This window comes from Pseudophryne corroboree, chromosome 8, assembly GCF_028390025.1.
Source record: "Pseudophryne corroboree isolate aPseCor3 chromosome 8, aPseCor3.hap2, whole genome shotgun sequence".
Taxonomy (NCBI): domain Eukaryota; kingdom Metazoa; phylum Chordata; class Amphibia; order Anura; family Myobatrachidae; genus Pseudophryne; species Pseudophryne corroboree.
In genome coordinates, this window is record NC_086451.1 from 87273567 (window position 1) to 87289060 (window position 15494).

Consider the following 15494-nt stretch of genomic DNA (forward strand, 5'->3'; position numbering starts at 1 on the left):
GCATTGGCTGTTTGGTAAATTTAATATTGCGCAAAAACATGTGCAATGGCTGCTGGTTTTTTTTAATTTTAATTTTTTTTGGCGATATTGCTTGGACATCTGTGTTGTATGCTTATTTAAAAATGAATTTTTGATTTATTTACTTCTGTAAAACGGTGCAATTATTTCAACATTACATTTTTAAAACATTTGCAAGTAGTCAATCTCTGCAATATCTGAGGCATAATTCTCAAATGTAACAGATTTATTGTGTGCAACATCATGTACATTTGGATATACAACACAAAATAATGAAGCTTGAAGCTCTTAATCAGAAATTATTTGTTTATCCAATACCTAATAGATGGTTACAGTACACTAAGGCTTTGCAGTGGTTATTTTTACACAAAGCATGGTAATAATGTTTGGTCCACTTTTTCAACAGTCCCACAGACCAGCCGGCCAGACAGGCCTCAGACAAGTCAGGATGAGGCTGGGATTGCAGGTAAGACTTCACTGTAGTCACATATTCTGAAAACACATAGAAGTACAAAATATTAATGTTTATATTTTCACATAGGTTCTGCTTCTGGAAGCCGACCTCCTGTAAGGCGCCCATCACAGGGCTTGGGCCACTTACCCAGGAGGCCAAGTAAGACACGGCGTCTTGGCACGGAATCTGCGGCTCCATCATCCCCACCCAGGCGACGCATTTCGGCAGTGTCACCCCAGCCACCACTGGCACTATTGGCGAGTTCGCAGAGTGATGAGCCCCGATCACCTCAGTTATCTGGTGAGTAAAAACAGAAATTAAACACATAGGCAATAATATACACAGTACAGTTAATATGTTGTTAGTTGGTTTTGAGATTACATGTTTTCCAGAACAAGCAATGTGATGTTACGTCTTCAATTGCTAAAGGTGAAAATGTTTTTTTTTTAAAGGTCTTAGTGGATGATCTCGCCAACATCATTTTTTTATAAATAACAGACATTTGTTTAAATTTTGGCCACACACGTGCACATTAAAATAAAATACCAATAAAATACCAAAACAAAAACAGCATCCACAACATTATAGTGTTCACACATCTCCCCTGTCCAGTATGTAGATGGCTTACTTGCTCCGCTCCTCTGGACTATCCAGGTAAGTAGTCTATATCGTGGTCAGGGGAGGTGATATAACACTGTAATGCTGTGGAGGGGAGGTAGTTAGGTGAGGATTATGCAAATCTGTCTATGTGGCCGCCTGTGTTGGTATATATGTTTTTGAACAAAAAAAACATTATAAGTTTTGAAAATCAACGCCAAAAACTATACAAATGGAGTATTATGAATGTAGTAATGTGTAGAAGTAGCCTTTAAACAAATTGACAAATAAACATTGCATGTTGGCCACCCCATACAGAGCCCAGCTTGATGGCCGACGTGGACCAGCAGGGACAAGACCAACAGGCAACCATCACACTGCAACTTACACCTGTTGACCCAAGCCAGCCAATACAGCTGCAGGATATCCCCCAAGCCTCCATCAGTCCACAACTGGCACAAGCTCCGCCCCCAACCCAAATACCAGATGACTTTTGGGCCAGTTGGACAAGCCAACAGGCCCAAAGCAATGCCAGCCTGACCGCACATACACAACACCTTGCCAGTCTGCCCCATCATCTACCGCGCATTAGTCGCAACTCGGGCAGACTGATTGTACAAGTAGGGCGAATGGCAACCTCAATGGAGCAAATAAGGGCTGACAACAGCCAAATGCTTGCTCATTTAACGCGCATCATAGATGAGCAACAGCGCCATCAGCAGGCACTCGTTCAGCTCATTCAGCACAACCAGGTTGTGAATGAGTCGTTATCCCGGATTGTAGCCAGCCACACTGCAACCAACACTCAACTGATAGCAAGCATTAATAATTTGAGCAGCAATATTACATTGATGGGAGCTCACCAAGTAACCTCCAGCTCGGGGACCACGACCCCTATCCAAACGCCAGTAACCTCCCCTGTTCGGCGTTCCTCCAGAGCACGTGCCAGTGAGCCAGCACAAAGCACAGCACCCAGCACACACAAGCGGAAAAAATAACCCCAATGTGATTTGCTAAATAAAAATTTGTATTTGACAAACACACAACTTCCTGTGTCCGTCTCAAACATTGTCGAAGCTGCTCTGTATGTATGTATGTTTTTCATGGGTAATGACTGAAAATGTATTTTTAGCATAAACTAAGTACAATGTACACACCACTATAAACAACAAACAGTAAGTAACAAAACACACAATAGAAAGTAGTGCAAAGTGTTTAGTCAAGGATAATTACAGCCTACTAAAACTGACCTGAAAAATAGCGCAGGATCACTTCTTGCCGTACCTGCCTCCCTACATATGTACTCACACTGTCACCAGATGGGTCTAACTCCTCTGCTTGCTGACTGCTTTCTCCCTCATCATGTGCCAGATGTTGGGTTAAACACAGTTTATGGAGAAAACAGCAGCAGAACACAATTCTAGTCACCTTTGAGGGACTATACAACAAAAGGCCTGCAGATTTATCCAGACACCGAAACCGTGACTTCAGCACACCAAAACATCTTTCTATCACATTCCGCGTAGCCTTATGTGCATGATTGTAACTGTGTTCAGCAGGAGAATCAGGTTGGGACAATGGAGTAAGGAGCCAAGAGTAGCAGCCGTAACCCCCATCACCTGAAAAACAGATATAGTCAACATTAGTACATATGTTAGATTATTCTTTCACCTAATCAAAACTCGAGTTTGTGGTTAAAAGACATACACACAAAACATTTTAAACATACCCAACAGCCAGCCATCAGGCATTTGTCCGTCCTCAAATTTATCGAAGAGCGATGACTGACTGAGGATGAAGGAGTCATGGCAGCCACCAGGGTAACCTGCAACAACACTCATAATTTTTATGTTTGCATCACAGACCACCTGGACATTAGTTGATTGTGCCAGATGCCTATTAGTATATATATATTGGCGGCCCTTAGGTGATCTCAGCTGAACGTGTGTGCAATCTATGGCCCCCAGCACATTGGGCATGCCAGCAAGCTCATAGAAAGCTACCCTGACAGCACTCCACTCCGACTCCTCGGTAGGGAAGCAGATTGAGGCATTAATGTGTGGCTCCAACACATCCAAAACCTGAGTGGACATTAAACAAGCTAAGGTGAGTGTCATGTTAGGTATTCTCTACAATACTGTGTTGTTTGTACTTACAGAAGCAACACTTAGACATAACCGCCTATGTATTTTTAGACTCACCTGAATCAAATATCTGGAAAAGGTGGGCTGTGAGATACCAATGACGTCGCCTGCCACAGCCTGGAAGCTCCCAGTAGCCATAAAGTGTAACACAGCCAGGAGTTTGTGTAGGCCTGAGACAGAGCGAGAGCGTGCTGTCTCAGGGTCTATGCCCAGTTTGACAAGGTCATACAGGTGGAAAATGTTGGTTCTATTTAGGCGGAACATCTGTATGACCCTATCATCGGACAATGCATTTAAGTTTAAACGCCCTCTAAAAAAACGAGGCTGGCGCAGCCTCCGCGGTACCTGGACAACCTGTTGACCATGTTCACTTACCTGGGCCTGATTCCTGGAAGCCTCATGGAGCAGTCTAAGGTATCCCACAGCAAACCAAAAATCATTGGCACACACCACAGCCGCCATTTCAGAGTGAGAGAAGTTCAAAATGTGCCTGGAACACTTTTATAGGGCCAAACATTCAGGTGTGAGTAATGGATAATTGAGTACACATGTAAACACGCTTTTCAAATGCTGGCGCGTTTTTTTTTAGGAAAAAATTACGATGTGTAATTTTTCGCGGCCCCGAATGCATTTTCACGGCAGCAATTACAATTACGAATGGTTAGTAAATGACCGAGATTCATATCTAAACAGGCGTAATTTGACCGATGGTGTATTCAATTCATTCGTAATTTTTTACTTGGACTTGCAAAAAATTACGAATGCCCTCATCTCTGCCGTGATTAGTGTTTAGTAAATTACCGAGATGACACTTTGATGAAAAAACGGCATCTCGGTCAAAATCGGGAGCTTAGTAAATTTACCCCACTGTGTCTGTGCTGCTGCGGCTGCCTCCTCGGCGAACGCGGCTCCTCCTCCTCCCTCGGTGCATTTCTGTAATGAGCGGCAGGACGTCATGACGTCACGCCGAACATTACAACATGCGCAACATGTCACCGTGCGCTTGGGCAGGAAGCCCGCCGCCGCCAGCTGCCAGCCCGCGCCTACTACTGCCTGCTTCCCACGGCCACAGTTGACTGACCGCGTCCGCCGCCGGAGACATCTTCAGCGGGTTCTTCCCGCGCACAGGCCGCACTGCTGGCTGCCCGGCTGACTGAGGAGGTAGAGACTGAAGTTAGTCTCGTGCAGTGCAGAGACCTGTTATCCATTCCTGGCTGATTCCTGGGCTGACAGGCTCAGTGCAGGGCCGGCCCTATTAAATATAAATATATAAAATATATTCAGTGGCATATTTATATAATATATTATTTATATATAGACAGACTATTCTATATTTATTACAGAGAGGGCAGAGCACTGCAGTCTTCTGCACACGTGTGCTGTTGCCTGTTGCAATTTTTTCAGTGGGCAGGGGGCTCAAAACTTGCAGATGGCCCCCTCATTATTATAATGCCACTGGCATTATAATTTATAATGCCACAGTAGAATTATAATTAATGAGGGGGCCATCTGCAAGTTTTGAGCCCCCTGCCCACTGAAAAAAATTGCAACAGGCAACAGCACACATGTGCAGAAGACTGCAGTGCTCTGCTCCCTCTGTAATAAATATAGAAGTCTGTCTATATAATATATATATATATATATATTTTTTTTTTCTCTGACGTCCTAGTGGATGCTGGGTACTCCGTAAGGACCATGGGGAATAGACGGGCTCCGCAGGAGACTGAGTACTCTAAAGAAAGATTAGGTACTATCTGGTGTGCACTGGCTCCTTCCTCTATGCCCCTCCTCCAGACCTCAGTTAGAATCTGTGCCCGGCCAGAGCTGGGTGCTCCTAGGAGGCTCTCCTGAGCCTGCTAGAAAAATAAAGTATTTGTTAGGTTTTTTATTTTCAGTGAGCTTCTGCTGGCAACAGACTAACTGCTACTTGTGACTGAGGGGAGAGAAGCGAACCTACCTAACTGCAGCTAGGTTGCGCTTCTTAGGCTACTGGACACCATTAGCTCCAGAGGGATCGAACACACTTACCATACCTCGATCGTCCGTTCCCGGAGCCGCGCCGCCGTCCCTCTTGCAGAGCCAGAAGTACAGAAGACCAGGCAGAAGCAAGAAGACATCGAAATCGGCGGCATGAAGACTCTGTCTTCACTTTTAGGTAGCGCACAGCACTGCAGCTGTGCGCCATTGCTCCCACTGCACACCACACACTCCGGTCACTGTAGGGTGCAGGGCGCTGGGGGTGGGGGGCGCCCTGTGCAGCAATTTTCGTACCTTTGGCAAGTATGAACATATATACAGTCCCAGACTGTATATATGTAAAACCCCCCACCATTTTTACACATAAGAAGCTGGACATAAGAAGCTGCCGCTGACAGGGCGGAGCTTCTTCCTCAGCACTAACCAGCGCCATTGTTTTCTTCACAGCTCCCCAGACTCTCCCCTGCAGTATCCAGATACAAGAAGGGCAAAAGAGGTGGGGGGGGGGGCACATAAATTTAGGCGCAAAAACTTTATTATCAGCAGCTACTGGGTGGACAATAATTATAGTGTAATCCCTGGGTTATAATAGCGCTGTGGTGTGTGCTGGCATACTCCTTCTCTGTCTCCCCAAAAGCCTTTGTGGGGTCCTCTCCTCAGTCATAGCATTCCCTGTGTGTGTGCGGTGTGTCGGTACCTCAGTGTCGACATGTTTGATGAGGAAGGGTACGTGGAGGCGGAGCAAGGGCATATGGATGGGGTGTTGCCGCCGACGGTGCCGACACCTGACTGGATGGATATGTGGAAGGTTAAATGTAAACTTGCATAAAAGGTTGGACAGGGGTCTCATAAGCGTCCACTATCCCAGTTAATTGACACAGATGTCGACACGGAGTCTGCCTCCAGTGTCGACTATGATAATGCAAAGTTACAGCCAGATTGGCAGTAAAGTATTCAATATGTGTTTATTGTAATAAGATGATTTGCATGTCACTGATGACTCATCTGTCCCTGACACAAGTGTACACAGGTGTAAGGGGAAGAAAGCTGAGGTAATTTTCCCTCCTCTCATGAGGAAAAATAGCGGGAATCTCCAGACAAGAGACTGCAGTTTCCCACAAAGATTTCTCAGGCAGTATCCTTTCCCCACTAGGGCCAGGATAAGATGAGAATCTTCCCCTAGGGTGTCACAAAGGGCAGCCCTGATGTTACAGCTATTCTCCGGGATCCTGCAGATAGCGTGCACATTCTGGTACACTACTCAGACCGGCGATGGGGTCGGCATGGGTTTATAGCGCTGTGTCAGTGGGGACAGGTACCTTATCAGCAGAGATAGAGACCCTAGTATGTGTGTGTGTGTATATATATATATATATATTAGAGATGAGCGGGTTCGGTTTCTCTGAATCCGAACCCGCCAGAACTTCATGTTTTTTTTCACGGGTCCGAGCGACTCGGATCTTCCCGCCTTGCTCGGTTAACCCGAGCGCGCCCGAACGTCATCATGACGCTGTCGGATTCTCGCGAGGCTCGGATTCTATCGCGAGACTCGGATTCTATATAAGGAGCCGCGCGTCGCCGCCATTTTCACACGTGCATTGAGATTGATAGGGAGAGGACGTGGCTGGCGTCCTCTCCGTTTAGAATTAGAATAGATTAGAGAGACACTTGATTTACTAATTTTGGGGAGCATTAGGAGTACTCAGTAGTGTACAGTGCAGAGTTTTGCTGATAGTGACCAGTGACCACCACTTTTATTTATAATCCGTTCTCTGCCTGAAAAAAGCGATACACAGCACACAGTGACTCAGTCACATACCATATCTGTGTGCACTGCTCAGGCTCAGGCCAGTGTGCTGCATCATCTATTATCTATATATAATATTATATATATCTGTCTGACTGCTCAGCTCACACAGCTTATAATTGTGGGGGAGACTGGGGAGCACTACTGCAGTGCCAGTTATAGGTTATAGCAGGAGCCAGGAGTACATAATATAATCCGTTCTCTGCCTGAAAAAAGCGATACACAGCACACAGTGACTCAGTCACATACCATATCTGTGTGCACTGCTCAGGCTCAGGCCAGTGTGCTGCATCATCTATTATCTATATATAATATTATATATATCTGTCTGACTGCTCAGCTCACACAGCTTATAATTGTGGGGGAGACTGGGGAGCACTACTGCAGTGCCAGTTATAGGTTATAGCAGGAGCCAGGAGTACATAATATATTATAAAGTGAGTGACCACCAGACACACAGTGCAGTTTATTTAATATATCCGTTCTCTGCCTGAAAAAAGCGATACACACAGTGACTCAGTCAGTCACATACCATATCTGTGTGCACTGCTCAGGCTCAGGCCAGTGTGCTGCATCATCTATATATATTATATATCTGTCTGACTGCTCAGCTCACACAGCTTATAATTGTGGGGGAGACTGGGGAGCACTACTGCAGTGCCAGTTATAGGTTATAGCAGGAGCCAGGAGTACATAATATTATATTAAAATTAAACAGTGCACACTTTTGCTGCAGGAGTGCCACTGCCAGTGTGACTAGTGACCAGTGACCTGACCACCAGTATATAATATTAGTAGTATACTATCTCTTTATCAACCAGTCTATATTAGCAGCAGATACAGTACAGTGCGGTAGTTCACGGCTGTGGCTACCTCTGTGTCGGCACTCGGCAGCCCGTCCATAATTGTATATACCAGTGACCTAACCGTGGTTTTTTTTTCTTTCTTTATACATACATACTAGTTACGAGTATACTATCTCTTTATCAACCAGTCTATATATTAGCAGCAGACACAGTACAGTGCGGTAGTTCACGGCTGTGGCTACCTCTGTGTCGGCACTCGGCAGCCCGTCCATAATTGTATATACCACCTAACCGTGTTTTTTTTTTCTTTCTTTATACATACATACTAGTTACGAGTATACTATCTCTTTATCAACCAGTCTATATATTAGCAGCAGACACAGTACAGTGCGGTAGTTCACGGCTGTGGCTACCTCTGTGTCGGCACTCGGCAGCCCGTCCATAATTGTATATACCACCTAACCGTGGTTTTTTTTTCTTTCTTTATACATACATACTAGTTACGAGTATACTATCTCTTTATCAACCAGTCTATATATTAGCAGCAGACACAGTACAGTGCGGTAGTTCACGGCTGTGGCTACCTCTGTGTCGGCACTCGGCAGCCCGTCCATAATTGTATATACCACCTAACCGTGGTTTTTTTTTCTTTCTTTATACATACATACTAGTTACGAGTATACTATCTCTTTATCAACCAGTCTATATATTAGCAGCAGACACAGTACAGTGCGGTAGTTCACGGCTGTGGCTACCTCTGTGTCGGCACTCGGCAGCCCGTCCATAATTGTATATACCACCTAACCGTGGTTTTTTTTTCTTTCTTTATACATACATACTAGTTACGAGTATACTATCTCTTTATCAACCAGTCTATATATTAGCAGCAGACACAGTACAGTAGTTCACGGCTGTGGCTACCTCTGTGTCGGCACTCGGCAGCCAGTCCATAATTGTATATACCACCTAACCGTGGTTTTTTTTTCTTTCTTTATACATACATACTAGTTACGAGTATACTATCTCTTTATCAACCAGTCTATATATTAGCAGCAGACACAGTACAGTGCGGTAGTTCACGGCTGTGGCTACCTCTGTGTCGGCACTCGGCAGCCCGTCCATAATTGTATATACCACCTAACCGTGGTTTTTTTTTCTTTCTTTATACATACATACTAGTTACGAGTATACTATCTCTTTATCAACCAGTCTATATATTAGCAGCAGACACAGTACAGTGCGGTAGTTCACGGCTGTGGCTACCTCTGTGTCGGCACTCGGCAGCCCGTCCATAATTGTATATACCACCTAACCGTGGTTTTTTTTTCTTTCTTTATACATACATACTAGTTACGAGTATACTATCTCTTTATCAACCAGTCTACATATTAGCAGCAGACACAGTACAGTAGTTCACGGCTGTGGCTACCTCTGTGTCGGCACTCGGCAGCCCGTCCATAATTGTATATACCACCTAACCGTGTTTTTTTTTTCTTTCTTTATACATACATACTAGTTACGAGTATACTATCTCTTTATCAACCAGTCTATATATTAGCAGCAGACACAGTACAGTGCGGTAGTTCACGGCTGTGGCTACCTCTGTGTCGGCACTCGGCAGCCCATCCATAATTGTATACTAGTATCCAATCCATCCATCTCCATTGTTTACCTGAGGTGCCTTTTAGTTGTGCCTATTAAAATATGGAGAACAAAAATGTTGAGGTTCCAAAATTAGGGAAAGATCAAGATCCACTTCCACCTCGTGCTGAAGCTGCTGCCACTAGTCATGGCCGAGACGATGAAATGCCAGCAACGTCGTCTGCCAAGGCCGATGCCCAATGGCATAGTACAGAGCATGTCAAAACCAAAACACCAAATATCAGTAAAAAAAGGACTCCAAAACCTAAAATAAAATTGTCGGAGGAGAAGCGTAAACTTGCCAATATGCCATTTACCACACGGAGTGGCAAGGAACGGCTGAGGCCCTGGCCTATGTTCATGGCTAGTGGTTCAGCTTCACATGAGGATGGAAGCACTCAGCCTCTCGCTAGAAAACTGAAAAGACTCAAGCTGGCAAAAGCACCGCAAAGAACTGTGCGTTCTTTGAAATCCCAAATCCACAAGGAGAGTCCAATTGTGTCGGTTGCGATGCCTGACCTTCCCAACACTGGACGTGAAGAGCATGCGCCTTCCACCATTTGCACGCCCCCTGCAAGTGCTGGAAGGAGCACCCGCAGTCCAGTTCCTGATAGTCAGATTGAAGATGTCAGTGTTGAAGTACACCAGGATGAGGAGGATATGGGTGTTGCTGGCGCTGGGGAGGAAATTGACCAGGAGGATTCTGATGGTGAGGTGGTTTGTTTAAGTTAGGCACCCGGGGAGACACCTGTTGTCCGTGGGAGGAATATGGCCGTTGACATGCCAGGTGAAAATACCAAAAAAATCAGCTCTTCGGTGTGGAGGTATTTCACCAGAAATGCGGACAACAGGTGTCAAGCCGTGTGTTCCCTTTGTCAAGCTGTAATAAGTAGGGGTAAGGACGTTAACCACCTCGGAACATCCTCCCTTATACGTCACCTGCAGCGCATTCATAATAAGTCAGTGACAAGTTCAAAAACTTTGGGTGACAGCGGAAGCAGTCCACTGACCAGTAAATCCCTTCCTCTTGTAACCAAGCTCACGCAAACCACCCCACCAACTCCCTCAGTGTCAATTTCCTCCTTCCCCAGGAATGCCAATAGTCCTGCAGGCCATGTCACTGGCAATTCTGACGAGTCCTCTCCTGCCTGGGATTCCTCCGATGCATCCTTGCGTGTAACGCCTACTGCTGCTGGCGCTGCTGTTGTTGCCGCTGGGAGTCGATGGTCATCCCAGAGGGGAAGTCGTAAGCCCACTTGTACTACTTCCAGTAAGCAATTGACTGTTCAACAGTCCTTTGCGAGGAAGATGAAATATCACAGCAGTCATCCTACTGCAAAGCGGATAACTGAGTCCTTGACAACTATGTTGGTGTTAGACGTGCGTCCGGTATCCGCCGTTAGTTCACAGGGAACTAGACAATTTATTGAGGCAGTGTGCCCCCGTTACCAAATACCATCTAGGTTCCACTTCTCTAGGCAGGCGATACCGAGAATGTACACGGACGTCAGAAAAAGACTCACCAGTGTCCTAAAAAATGCAGTTGTACCCAATGTCCACTTAACCACGGACATGTGGACAAGTGGAGCAGGGCAGGGTCAGGACTATATGACTGTGACAGCCCACTGGGTAGATGTATGGACTCCCGCCGCAAGAACAGCAGCGGCGGCACCAGTAGCAGCATCTCGCAAACGCCAACTCTTTCCTAGGCAGGCTACGCTTTGTATCACCGCTTTCCAGAATACGCACACAGCTGAAAACCTCTTACGGCAACTGAGGAAGATCATCGCGGAATGGCTTACCCCAATTGGACTCTCCTGTGGATTTGTGGCATCGGACAACGCCAGCAATATTGTGTGTGCATTAAATATGGGCAAATTCCAGCACGTCCCATGTTTTGCACATACCTTGAATTTGGTGGTGCAGAATTTTTTAAAAAACGACAGGGGCGTGCAAGAGATGCTGTCGGTGGCCAGAAAAATTGCGGGACACTTTCGGCGTACAGGCACCACGTACAGAAGACTGGAGCACCACCAAAAACTACTGAACCTGCCCTGCCATCATCTGAAGCAAGAAGTGGTAACGAGGTGGAATTCAACCCTCTATATGCTTCAGAGGTTGGAGGAGCAGCAAAAGGCCATTCAAGCCTATACAATTGAGCACGATATAGTAGGTGGAATGCACCTGTCTCAAGTGCAGTGGAGAATGATTTCAACGTTGTGCAAGGTTCTGATGCCCTTTGAACTTGCCACACGTGAAGTCAGTTCAGACACTGCCAGCCTGAGTCAGGTCATTCCCCTCATCAGGCTTTTGCAGAAGAAGCTGGAGGCATTGAAGAAGGAGCTAAAAGGGAGCGATTCCGCTAGGCATGTGGGACTTGTGGATGCAGCCCTTAATTCGCTTAACAAGGATTCACGGGTGGTCAATCTGTTGAAATCAGAGCACTACATTTTGGCCACCGTGCTCGATCCTAGATTTAAAGCCTACCTTGGATCTCTCTTTCCGGCAGACACAGGTCTGCTGGGGTTGAAAGACCTGCTGGTGACAAAATTGTCAAGTCAAGCGGAACGCGACCTGTCAACATCTCCTCCTTCACATTCTCCCGCAACTGGGGGTGCGAGGAAAAGGCTCAGAATTCCGAGCCCACCCGCTGGCGGTGATGCAGGGCAGTCTGGAGCGACTGCTGATGCTGACATCTGGTCCGGACTGAAGGACCTGACAACGATTACGGACATGTCGTCTACTGTCACTGCATATGATTCTCTCAACATTGATAGAATGGTGGAGGATTATATGAGTGACCGCATCCAAGTAGGCACGTCACACAGTCCGTACTTATACTGGCAGGAAAAAGAGGCAATTTGGAGGCCCTTGCACAAACTGGCTTTATTCTACCTAAGTTGCCCTCCCACAAGTGTGTACTCCGAAAGAGTGTTTAGTGCCGCCGCTCACCTTGTCAGCAATCGGCGTACGAGGTTACATCCAGAAAATGTGGAGAAGATGATGTTCATTAAAATGAATTATAATCAATTCCTCCGCGGAGACATTGACCAGCAGCAATTGCCTCCACAAAGTACACAGGGAGCTGAGATGGTGGATTCCAGTGGGGACGAATTGATAATCTGTGAGGAGGGGGATGTACACGGTGATATATCGGAGGGTGAAGATGAGGTGGACATCTTGCCTCTGTAGAGCCAGTTTGTGCAAGGAGAGATTAATTGCTTCTTTTTTTGGGGGGGTCCAAACCAACCCGTCATATCAGTCACAGTCGTGTGGCAGACCCTGTCACTGAAATGATGGGTTGGTTAAAGTGTGCATGTCCTGTTTTGTTTATACAACATAAGGGTGGGTGGGAGGGCCCAAGGACAATTCCATCTTGCACCTCTTTTTTCTTTTCTTTTTCTTTGCATCATGTGCTGATTGGGGAGGGTTTTTTGGAAGGGACATCCTGCGTGACACTGCAGTGCCACTCCTAGATGGGCCCGGTGTTTGTGTCGGCCACTAGGGTCGCTAATCTTACTCACACAGTCAGCTACCTCATTGCGCCTCTTTTTTTCTTTGCGTCATGTGCTGTTTGGGGAGGGTTTTTTGGAAGGGACATCCTGCGTGACACTGCAGTGCCACTCCTAGATGGGCCCGGTGTTTGTGTCGGCCACTAGGGTCGCTAATCTTACTCACACAGTCAGCTACCTCATTGCGCCTCTTTTTTTCTTTGCGTCATGTGCTGTTTGGGGAGGGTTTTTTGGAAGGGACATCCTGCGTGACACTGCAGTGCCACTCCTAGATGGGCCCGGTGTTTGTGTCGGCCACTAGGGTCGCTAATCTTACTCACACAGTCAGCTACCTCATTGCGCCTCTTTTTTTCTTTGCGTCATGTGCTGTTTGGGGAGGGTTTTTTGGAAGGGACATCCTGCGTGACACTGCAGTGCCACTCCTAGATGGGCCCGGTGTTTGTGTCGGCCACTAGGGTCGCTAATCTTACTCACACAGCTACCTCATTGCGCCTCTTTTTTTCTTTGCGTCATGTGCTGTTTGGGGAGGGTTTTTTGGAAGGGCCATCCTGCGTGACACTGCAGTGACACTCCTAGATGGGCCCGGTGTTTGTGTCGGCCACTAGGGTCGCTAATCTTACTCACACAGCTACCTCATTGCGCCTCTTTTTTTCTTTGCGTCATGTGCTGTTTGGGGAGGGTTTTTTGGAAGGGACATCCTGCGTGACACTGCAGTGCCACTCCTAGATGGGCCCGGTGTTTGTGTCGGCCACTAGGGTCGCTAATCTTACTCACACAGTCAGCTACCTCATTGCGCCTCTTTTTTTCTTTGCGTCATGTGCTGTTTGGGGAGGGTTTTTTGGAAGGGCCATCCTGCGTGACACTGCAGTGCCACTCCTAGATGGGCCCGGTGTTTGTGTCGGCCACTAGGGTCGCTAATCTTACTCACACAGCTACCTCATTGCGCCTCTTTTTTTCTTTGCGTCATGTGCTGTTTGGGGAGGGGTTTTTGGAAGGGCCATCCTGCGTGACACTGCAGTGCCACTCCTAGATGGGCCCGGTGTTTGTGTCGGCCACTAGGGTCGCTAATCTTACTCACACAGCTACCTCATTGCGCCTCTTTTTTTCTTTGCGTCATGTGCTGTTTGGGGAGGGTTTTTTGGAAGGGACATCCTGCGTGACACTGCAGTGCCACTCCTAGATGGGCCCGGTGTTTGTGTCGGCCACTAGGGTCGCTTATCTTACTCACACAGCGACCTCGGTGCAAATTTTAGGACTAAAAATAATATTGTGAGGTGTGAGGTATTCAGAATAGACTGAAAATGAGTGTAAATTATGGTTTTTGAGGTTAATAATACTTTGGGATCAAAATGACCCCCAAATTCTATGATTTAAGCTGTTTTTTAGTGTTTTTGGAAAAAAACACCCGAATCCAAAACACACCCGAATCCGACAAAAAAAATTCGGTGAGGTTTTGCCAAAACGCGTTCGAACCCAAAACACGGCCGCGGAACCGAACCCAAAACCAAAACACAAAACCCGAAAAATTTCAGGCGCTCATCTCTAATATATATATGCGCCATAGAGACATGAGTATACTGGGTCCTAGTGTCAAAGCTATGTCGATCTCTGCTTGACGTGTCCTGTACAATATGCAATGGACAGATGATGCCGACTTAAGAGGCATATGGAAGGCTGAGGATTGTGTGGAAAAGGGTTTGGTCTCCACGGCTATATCTGGTAATTCTGATATTTTGCCTTATATCCCTGCACAGCCTAGGAAAGCACGTCATTATTAAATGCAGCTTTTCGAATAAAGAAACAAGAAAGTCCGAAATACGTCCTTTCTTGCCAGAGGCGGGGGCAGAGAAAACAGAAGTCCTCTCCGGCCTCTACAAAAATCCACCACATGTCACTGGGGCTCCACAGGTGGAGCTAGGCCCGGTGGGGGTACGCTTTCGGGAGTTCAGCCACAAGTGGGTTCGCTCCCTGATAGATCCTTGGGCTATAGATATTGTGTCTCAGGGATACAAGCTGGACTTTAAGAAAAAATGCCCCCTCACCGACGGCCCTGACTGTTTTCCCTCACGAGATGAAAACAGTGTGAACTGCATATCACAAATTGTATATTCAACAGGTGTTGGCCAAGGTTCCCCTCATTCAAGGTCCCAAAACCAAAAGGTTTGGTCAGACCCATATTGAATTTTAAATCCCTGAACATATACCTGAAAAGGGGCAAGTTCAAGATGGCATCACTTAGAGCGGTTGTTGTAAGCCTGAAAGGGGGCTCGGGACATAAAGGATGAATACCTTCAGGTCCCCATTTATCCACCTCATCAGGCGTACCTCAGATATGCGGTACGGGTTTGTCATTACCAGTTTAGACCAAGGTAATGGCGGAAGTGATGGTGATCCTGTGGAAGCAAGGTGTCACTTTTATCACGCATTTAGAAGATCTCTGCATAAAAGCGAGATCAAAAGAGCAGTTGCTGAACAGCGTATCACTTTCTCTGGAAGTGTAACGGCAACACGACTGGATTCTATATATTCCAAAGTCGC

At 46.5% G+C, this 15494-nt stretch overlaps 1 long non-coding RNA gene across 1 annotated transcript; it reads left to right on the forward strand.

Annotated features, from left to right (window-relative positions):
• The first annotated feature begins 205 nt into the window (after positions 1-205).
• Positions 206-2115, forward strand: LOC134947514 (uncharacterized). Its single transcript, XR_010182592.1, has 3 exons — positions 206-484; positions 560-772; positions 1388-2115. It is a non-coding gene; the product is annotated as an uncharacterized LOC134947514 (long non-coding RNA).
• The last annotated feature ends 13379 nt before the right edge of the window (positions 2116-15494 follow it).